The sequence below is a fragment of the Cololabis saira genome, chromosome 4 (genome assembly GCF_033807715.1).
Source record: "Cololabis saira isolate AMF1-May2022 chromosome 4, fColSai1.1, whole genome shotgun sequence".
NCBI lineage: Eukaryota > Metazoa > Chordata > Actinopteri > Beloniformes > Belonidae > Cololabis > Cololabis saira.
The window spans coordinates 47,019,989-47,029,437 of NC_084590.1; the positions used below are offsets into that span (position 1 = coordinate 47,019,989).

A 9,449-nucleotide genomic window follows, 5' to 3' on the forward strand; every position below is an offset into this window, starting at 1 on the left:
AAATATACAATAAGTGAAGGAACAAACACTTACCTTTCACCACGACAGTGATTTCCTGGCTGTGAAGATCTAGCAACTATAATCAGTTGAAGCACTTTACATAAGGAACAAAGAAATAGTCTCCCCAATGATAGTAGAAACCAATGCCACAACAGGCAAGGATTCCCACTAACGGCAGGAGGCGATCGCAGTCTTAGCCAAAAGGCCGAGAAGCGATAACTCCGAAGTGTTGCTTGACCGCAGCACCTTCCTGGCACGGCGTGCACTTGTGTCGGTTGCCTTTGTCCCAAACGCCTAGATGGCCGGCTCCCTTTGCAGCTCCGCCCTCTGACACGCACCTGTAGCAGGCTCACCTGAGGAAACGGTTGAAGTGGAAATGAAATAACAAAAAGGAAAGGAAAGAACTGAAGAACAAGACACAGACAGAAACATCAGCTTGTCCTGAGATTTCAGTGGGCAAACTCAGACTGACCTCTTGGTCACAGCTTTTTCTTTTGTACAGTCTCAAAAAAGCTCGGCCGTTAGACCGAGCCCCCAAAAATATGGTCAACTCATTGACGTTACTCTCCACGGAAGTCTTTAGTAAAAGGCGAAAGACTTGTGCGTTATGAAGAGAAACACGAGCAAGTACGGAAAAGAGCACGGGAGCGGCAGCCTAGGCACGTGAGCCGGGTCACTACTCCTGGTGAGCTCTACGGATCCCCGGGGCCACGCCTCTTCGGCCTGACATCGTCCTATTATCGAAGGCCTGGCCGGCCTCAGGCGCAGGACAGAGATTTGCTCGTCCCCCTTCACGACGGTCAGTTGGTGGCACCACCAGGGCCGTACTACATTTTTGTGTCGTCGCCTCTTCTTCTTCTTCGAGCTGAAGCTGCAAGGAACAACACCGCCTGTGGCAAGGCTTGGTGCTCCTCTGCTGCTGAGTCACTGTATTATTTTATTACAAGAGAAAGAAAGCGAAGCGTGCACCATTCCCGCACTGCAGTACCAGGGCGATGCTTGGAGTGAACGGAGCTAGCCCCTTTTTCAACTCCCGCTGCCAAAAATCGGCTTAATAGGTTGTCCTCATATAGAGGACATATCCGATATTAAAGTGATAAGAACAGATTTTTGTGTCTTTCCACTTTTAATTCTGATGTAAAGCACTTTGAATGAGCTTGTGTTGAATAGTGCTATACAAATAAACTTGCCTTGCCTTGTCTTTCCTAAAACAGTGAATGTAAAAACTCCGATGTTGGGATCACGATTGCCCCTACCGTGAGGCAGGAGAACTACGTGCCTCACTGTGCATCTCTCTGCAGCCGCTTTCCAACTGCTCAGCACAAGAAACACGAACCCCCAATCCCAAACTCCACCCTAAACCCTCAAACCCTGAGCCCTCACAGACTTTCAGTGACGTCAGCGTCACGTGATCAAGTGTGCGAGGGTGTGAGGGCTCCAAATGGTAGAAATAGGAATGGGACAGCACTTAGCAGAAACCAGACTTTTTTTTACAAACTTTATTTAAAATTTCAATTGACAAAATTCCTAGTCAGATCAAAATGTTACCTACCGGTATTATAAGTTTGGGAATGATCATCCTACGGATGTTTGAAAACAAAGTGGTAGCCTGTAAAGTTGTAAAGTATTAGGTGTAATACGTCCTTTCCCATTCTGTCTATGTGACTGTGAATATATTGTTCCCGTGTATTAGGGGTATTACGGTAGCTCTGCCTCAGCGCACTGCCGGCGCGTTCTTTCATTCTGCGTATTTCCTGCATGTGAGCAGCAGCAAATAAATAAGCCAGCAAGGCTAAATGTGTACCGAGTCAGACTACTACTTCATATTCCACGCAGGGAGCTGCTGAGCATTAAAACTCGATGCTTTACAGGTTATGGGCCCAGATAAAGGAAACGAAGTGAGTAGTTATATACCGTCAGAAGACTATAACGCATGGCAAAAGGCGCGCGGAAGCTAAGAGGCTAACGAGATAGCTTGGCAAGAAAAAGTCGGAGCTACGTTAGCAGCATGGCGAGTCGAGGGACGGATGGTACGTCGAATCATCTCATATTCGATGGGAATTAAGAAAAATATGGACTTTGGGAGACCAGGGCCCTCATTTATCAACAGTGCGTAGAAAAGGTCCTAAATTCTGTCGTAGGAGTGAAATTTAGAATGTGTGTAAGTACAAAAAAATCCGGATTTATCAAACGTGCGGACGCTGGTCGTACGCACATCAGTGATGATAAATCCCACCTGTTCTAAACTGCCGTGCTCGTGCATGGTTACCGTCATTTGCATTCAGAAACGCCTCCAATTGGCCATATATGGAGCAACAACAGCTCCCGCTTGGAGGTTTACAAACTTTATTGAACAAAATTCTGTAGAGTTTACAACAAAAGGCAAATGAAACAAAATAATCAATTATCTACAAATATTCAACATTTGGGGGGGGGTTGAGAGCAAAAAAAAAAAGATACATTTACTGACAAGCTATGGGAAGTGTATTAATAAAAATAAAGAAACAAAGACATTGTTTCATATAAGCTTTTGGCAATATCGTTTTTTTCACGGATTAGTTTTAGAGACGCTTCTCAATCCTGGTCCTCGAGGACCCCTGTCCTGCATGTTTTAGATGTTTCCCTGCACCAACACACCTGATTCTAATTAAAGGTCCTCATTAGCTTGTCACCAATGTCTGCACAGCTCTGTTGATGACACAGGTACTTTTATCACGGTGTGCTGAAGCAGGGTAGCATCTAAAACATGCAGGACACCGGCCCATGAGGAACAGGATTGAGAAACACTGGCCGCTAAATACAGTTTACATTCATTTTTCAGATGTACAATGGAGGGGTTTTCTGTTATTCCATTTGCATTGTATGTATGTGATATTTACCTAGTAAAATAATTATGTTGACCATGTTTGATATATTTCTTGGAAGATTATCCATAAATTAAGATTTGGTTGGAGTCAAAAGCTCCTGCTTGGAGGTGCAAACACCAACCGAGCTGTTCTGCAGAATAAATGGGTGTTGCGTTCCTCCAGGCCACTGGGCAACGACGGGCAACAGAGACATAGTTGCATCGCAGATTATTTGTGCATTGATTGAATGAAATCCTTTCATGTTCACGTAACTGAATTCATTATGTGATGGTGCTTTCAATGGCAATGTGGGTGCAATCTAGCTCCAATTATGTTTGGGAATCCGGCGATCGCATGAAATCCTCGTTTAATTTCGATTTGGTGATGTGTGTATGGAAACTGGGTGTAAATTATGGCCAGAGAAATTATTGCATCCAACACTGCCGGCATGATTTTGCTTAGTATCGGCTGCGAAATGCCGCATATGTCAAAATGTTCCGGTGGCATAAAATCCCAGGGTGGACGGAGCTGGATGTGACTGGGATGGCTTGCGTTTTGTCTCTCGCTCCATTATAGGTTGTAAATCACGGCATAAATCCATCAGAATGTTTTTGGGGAAGCGCTACCTGCTGAGCAGCCGCTCCGTGCTCTCACTGATCAACAGATCAGTGCGCTCTTTGAAAACGCGCTCTCTGCGGAGCGTGTTTTTGCGGAGCGCAGAGCACGGTCTCTAAATCCTCCAACAGTGCAAGATAAGCCATGGTACTTGTATTTTCTTTTCAGGTCGTCCTGCCAAAGCTGTCTTTTATAGCTTGTCACACCAATTATTCAAAATGTCTGATGTCTTATGGATAATTTTTATTAATTGGAGGAAACGGGGAACATGTGCACATGTTCCCCGTTCAGTCAGTTCAGCGATCTCAAACTTCACATGTAAAGTTTGAGACTCTTTTAATGGGTTCTATTTGTACGCTCGTATACGCTTATATGCTCGTACGCACGCTTTACGCACAGATCTGTGCGTACGCACGGTTGATAAATGAGGGCCCAGGTTTTTGGGCCGTTTGCACACTATGAAGTTAAAAGAGACAATTCTGCATGAACCAACCGAAGTCACCGAAGCGGCCTTGGCAGCCGACGCGAAGAAAAACGCGGACTGTTATGCAGAGTTGATCCGGCTCATAGATGATAAGAGCCTATCACTGATCATGCATGAGGCATCAGACAAAGGCAGGGAAGCTTTGAAAATCTTGAGAGAACATTATGCCGGGAAGGGAAAGCCCCGTATAATAGGTTTATATACATCACTGACCAGGCTTCATATGGCAAGTGGGGAAGGCGTAACAGACTATATGATAAGAGCGGAGGCCATCATCACAGCCCTGAGAGATGCAGGTGAAGCTATGAGCAACGGACTGACCGTAGCCATGATCCTGAACGGTCTGCCTGAATCATATAAGCCCCTAGCCATTCATGTGACTCAGAATGAAGATCAAGTCACACTCACAGACTTCAAGAGAAGACTGAGAAATTACGAACAAACAGAAAAGATGAACGCAGCAGAATCAACAGACAACGTGATGAAAACACACGTGAGACAAGGTCGGGGGCCCACAAAGGGTGAAGATGTTAACTTGGTGTGTTACAAGTGCGGTACCAAAGGCCACAGAGCGAAAGACTGTCGCAAAAAGACGTGGTGCAGCAACTGCAAAAGCAACACACATCAAGATTCAACATGCCGGCGAAAAGAGCAACAGGATCGTCGAGATGGTGTCCGGAAGGTGTCTGACGAGAAGAGCGCTTCAGATTTCTTCTTCAAAGCGGGAGGCGTGGACGGCAGGGACCGACCAGCCCGGAGATGGAAGCCACCGGACGGTGTCCAGATGAGAGGCCTCATGGTGGATGCTGGAGCAACGTCTCACATAATCAACGACATCAGGAAATTCAAGAATTTCGACGACACTTTCCAGGCTGGAAAGCATTCAGTGGAGCTGGCAGACGGGACCAGATGCAGCGGCATCGCACAGCAAAGGGGAGATGCTGTGGTGAGCATGTTTGATGACACTGGACGACAGGTTACTGCAACGCTAAGTGGGGCGTTGTATATGCCTTCTTACCCTCAGGACATCTTCTTCGTCGCAACAGCCACAGCCAAAGGATCAACTGTTGTCTTCAAGAAAGGTGAAAATGTCATGATATGTAATGATGGTACAAGGTTTGACATCCATGAGTACGGTAAATTGTACTACCTCCACACAGTTGATGAAAACGTGGATAAATGTAATGGTTGTCATGATATGCAAACTTGGCACGAGATTATGGGTCATTGTAACTATGAAGATGTGCATAAAATGCAAGAAGTGGTAGAGGGTATGCAGATAAAAGGCAAAGCCACAAGGCCACCACTATGTGAAATATGTACACAAGGGAAGTTTTCTCAGACGAGAAATAGAGACCCAGATAGGAGGGCAGAGGAACCCCTACAGCTAGTACATATTGACCTAGCTGGTCCTATGCAAACTGAGTCCATTGATGGATATAAATATGCACAGTCGTTTACAGACGACTACTCCAGCGCTGTATTTGTATACTTCCTAAAAGCCAAAAGCGATACAATACAGGCTACTGAAAGATTCCTAGCAGACATCGCACCATATGGAAAAATAAAATGTATGCGATCGGATAATGGAACAGAGTTCACAAGCAGTGGCTTTCAGTCACTCTTAACTAGGAACCAGATAAGACATGAAACGTCAGCGCCTTACTCTCCTCACCAAAATGGCACTGCCGAAAGAGGCTGGCGAACGCTGTACGAGATGGGAAGATGTATGCTGCTAGAAAGCAATCTACCAAATAAGTTATGGAATTATGCTATCCAGACAGCTGCTCATGTTAGGAATAGGTGCTATAACAGACGCACTAAGCAAACCCCATTCCAGATGTTAACAGGCAGAAAACCAAATGTGGCAAAAATGCAAAAATTTGGGTGTGATTGTTTCACATACAGACAAGAAAAACGAAAGCTTGACTCAAAATGTGACCAAGGTGTCTTCATAGGCTATGACAAAAATAGCCCAGCCTACCTGGTGTATTACCCAGACACAGAGAGGGTTCAGAAACACCGGTTGGTGAAGTTTATGAGTAAGACAACTCAGGAAAAAGAAACCCAAACGCAACACACTGAGCAGGTGTATCTTGGGGAGAGCAGCAATGGAAACTATATTGCTGGTGAAAATGTACATGAGCAAAGTGTTCAGACTCAAGATGAGGCTGAGGTTGAAAGTGCTGAAACAGCGACTAGAAAGAATCCATCTAGGAGCAAGAAAAAGCCAGGTTACCTAGATGACTACGTGACTGATGACAGCGATGATAAACTACAAACTTGTGTAGATTTCTGTTATAGAGCTGTTTTTGATGTTCCCCAAACCTATCAGGAGGCTATAACATCAGTTAAATCCAAGCAATGGAAAAGTGCTATGGATGAGGAAATAAAATCCCTAGAGGAAAACAAAACATTTGCTTTCACCACTTTGCCACCAGGCAAAAAGCCAGTGGGGGGCAGATGGGTCTACGCTGTGAAAAATGACATGGATGGGTCAGACAGATTCAAAGCGAGATTTGTGGCAAAGGGCTATAGCCAGAAAAAGGGTACGGACTATGAAGAGACGTTTTCTCCCACAGCCGACATGACCAGTGTAAGGGTGGTCATGCAAAAAGCTGCACAAGAAAATCTCATTCTACACCAAATGGACGTAAAGACTGCTTATTTGCATGCGCCCATAAACTGTGAAATATACATTGAACAACCAGAGGGTTACGAAAAAGTGTCTCATACAGGAGAAGAGCTGGTGTGTAGATTGCAGAAATCACTGTATGGTTTAAAACAGTCAGGCAGGAACTGGAATACAATCTTACATGCATGCTTAACTGATGATAACTTTGTACAAAATCCTGCTGACCACTGTGTATATTCAAGGGAGAAACATGGTGACAAGGTCATTATTATCATATGGGTGGATGATCTGATAATAGCAGCAAGTAACGAAAAGGTACTTAAAGAAGTAAAGGAGATGCTTACTGCTAAATTCAAAATGAAGGACTTAGGAAAACTGAAAAACTTCCTGGGTATTGATTTTGAACAGACAGAAGGTTGTGTCAAAATGTCACAGGGAAGGTATGTAAACAAAATACTGGAAAGGTTTGACATGTTCAATTGTAAACCGAGAGAAACCCCCTGTGAGCCAAAGTTAGAATATACTAACAATGTTAAAATGGAAGATCCCAAAAGGTACAGGGAGGCAGTAGGCAGTTTAATCTACCTATCTACGTGCACTCGACCTGACTTGAGTTTTGTAGTGAGTAGGCTGTCTCAATACTTCTCAGAACCAAATGAAGAACATTGTCTCACTGTAAAACATGTTCTCAGGTATTTAAAAGGGACATCCGAAAAAGAGCTATGTTTCAGGAAGAATCACAAACAAGGTTTAGGCCTACGGGTGTATACTGATGCAGATTGGGCAGCTGATGTAACTGACAGGCGCAGCACAACAGGCTACTGTGTTAGTCTCAGTGAAAACACCTCGCTGATCTCATGGAAGACACGAAAACAGCCAACAGTGGCTCTTTCCACATGTGAGGCAGAATATATGTCCCTAGCTTCAGCTATGCAAGAATGCCTCTATTTAGAACAGCTTCTTAAAGGCATTGACAAATATGACTACGCAAAGACAATAGTCTATGAGGATAACCAAGGTGCTCTAGCTCTCGCGAAGAATCCTGTCAGCAGACAGAGATGCAAGCACATAGACATACGGTATCATTTCATAAGAGAGGTTGTAAATGGGGGAAATGTGATTTTGGAGTATTGTCCCACAGACAAAATGATTGCAGATGTGTTAACCAAACCTGTAACCAAGTTAAAGTTAAAGAACTTTGCCAGATACATGTTTGGTGCTCCAAGTGAGTAATGTCCATCACACTGTTAAGTTGTGAATATGTTTATTTTTCTTCATTTATTTTTGATGAAGCCAGTAAGCAAAGGACGAGTGGGGGTGTAAAGTTGTAAAGTATTAGGTGTAATACGTCCTTTCCCATTCTGTCTATGTGACTGTGAATATATTGTTCCCGTGTATTAGGGGTATTACGGTAGCTCTGCCTCACCGCACTGCCGGCGCGTTCTTTCATTCTGCGTATTTCCTGCATGTGAGCAGCAGCAAATAAATAAGCCAGCAAGGCTAAATGTGTACCGAGTCAGACTACTACTTCATATTCCACGCAGGGAGCTGCTGAGCATTAAAACTCGATGCTTTACATAGCCTATATAAAGGAGCATAAAATTCCACAAAGAACACAATTTAAATATGCGCACAATACAATATGTATTTCCTTGTTAATGTAGTGTATTTCTTTCAATCTACCCATACCAGCACATCCAGTATGCCAGGCTCAATCGCCGAGTAATTTCATTTTTGTAAGAGAGCGTATAAATTGATGGTAACCTGAGCTAAATATTTCAGTTATATTATTACTATTTACTGCAACGTTTTTGTTCAACTTGCTGAAATTGTTTACATTTTGTGGTCATAAATAAATGAATAACCAAATTACTGCCTGACTTGTTTGTGTTGGATCTAAAACTATCCTGCTAGTATTTACATGTATGCATTTCTGTTAACAAGGGAAATCTTAATTCAAACACTGTACTCAGATCAAAGAAAAGCAAGTCTTGTTTATTCAACACCACAACTGGGGTCCGTTTCACAAAGCAGGTTCAACAAACTCTGAGTCTAATCCTGAACTCTTAGTTGATCTACTCTGAGATCGGAAACTCTGAGTTCTCGGTTCCAGAACAGCGGATTTGAGGTAATTTACTCAACTCTAAGGCCCAATCCCAAACTCCACCCTAAACCCTCAAGCCCTGAGCCCTCACAGACTTTCAGTGACGTCAGCGTCACATGATCAAGTGTGCGAGGGTGTGAGGGCTCCAAATGGTATAAATAGGAATGGGACACACTTAGCAGAAACCGGAAACAAGTCAGATAAAAACGTCTGTTTTTTTTTGTTTTTTTTTCAATAAACTTTATTTAAAATTTCAATTTACAAAATTCCTAGTCAGATCAAAATGTTACCTACCGGTATTATAAGTTTGGGAATGATCATCCGGATGTTTGAAAACAAAGTGGTAGCCTATATAAAGGAGCATAAAATTCAACAAAGAACACAATTTAAACATGCGCACAGTACAATATGTATTTCCTTGTTAACATTGTCTTTCTTTCAATCTACCCATACCAGCGCATCCAGTATGCCAGGCTCAATCACAGAGTAATTTCATTTTTGTAAGCGCGTGTAAACTGAGTTAAATATTCCAGCTGTGTTATGACCATCTAATATTACTTTCCATTTTTCAGCATGATGTCATTTCATTTTTGTAAGAGAGCGTATAAATTGATGGTAACCTGAGCTAAATATTTAAGTTATATTATTACTATTTACTGCAACGTTTTTGTTCAACTTGCTGAAATTGTTTAAATTTTGTGGTCAAAAATAAATGAATAACCAAAGCCTGACTTGTTTGTGTTGGATCTAAAACTATCTTGCTAG

General features: G+C 43.0%; 2 non-coding genes across 2 annotated transcripts; both read right to left on the reverse strand.

Moving 5' to 3' along the window:
* Nucleotides 1-511: 511 nt before the first annotated feature.
* Nucleotides 512-627, reverse strand: LOC133442708 (U5 spliceosomal RNA). Its single transcript, XR_009782634.1, has one exon. It is a non-coding gene; the product is annotated as a U5 spliceosomal RNA (small nuclear RNA).
* A 331-nt stretch (nt 628-958) lies between these two features.
* On the reverse strand, nt 959-1,147 carry LOC133442681 (U2 spliceosomal RNA). Its single transcript, XR_009782611.1, has one exon. It is a non-coding gene; the product is annotated as a U2 spliceosomal RNA (small nuclear RNA).
* Nucleotides 1,148-9,449: the final 8,302 nt, after the last annotated feature.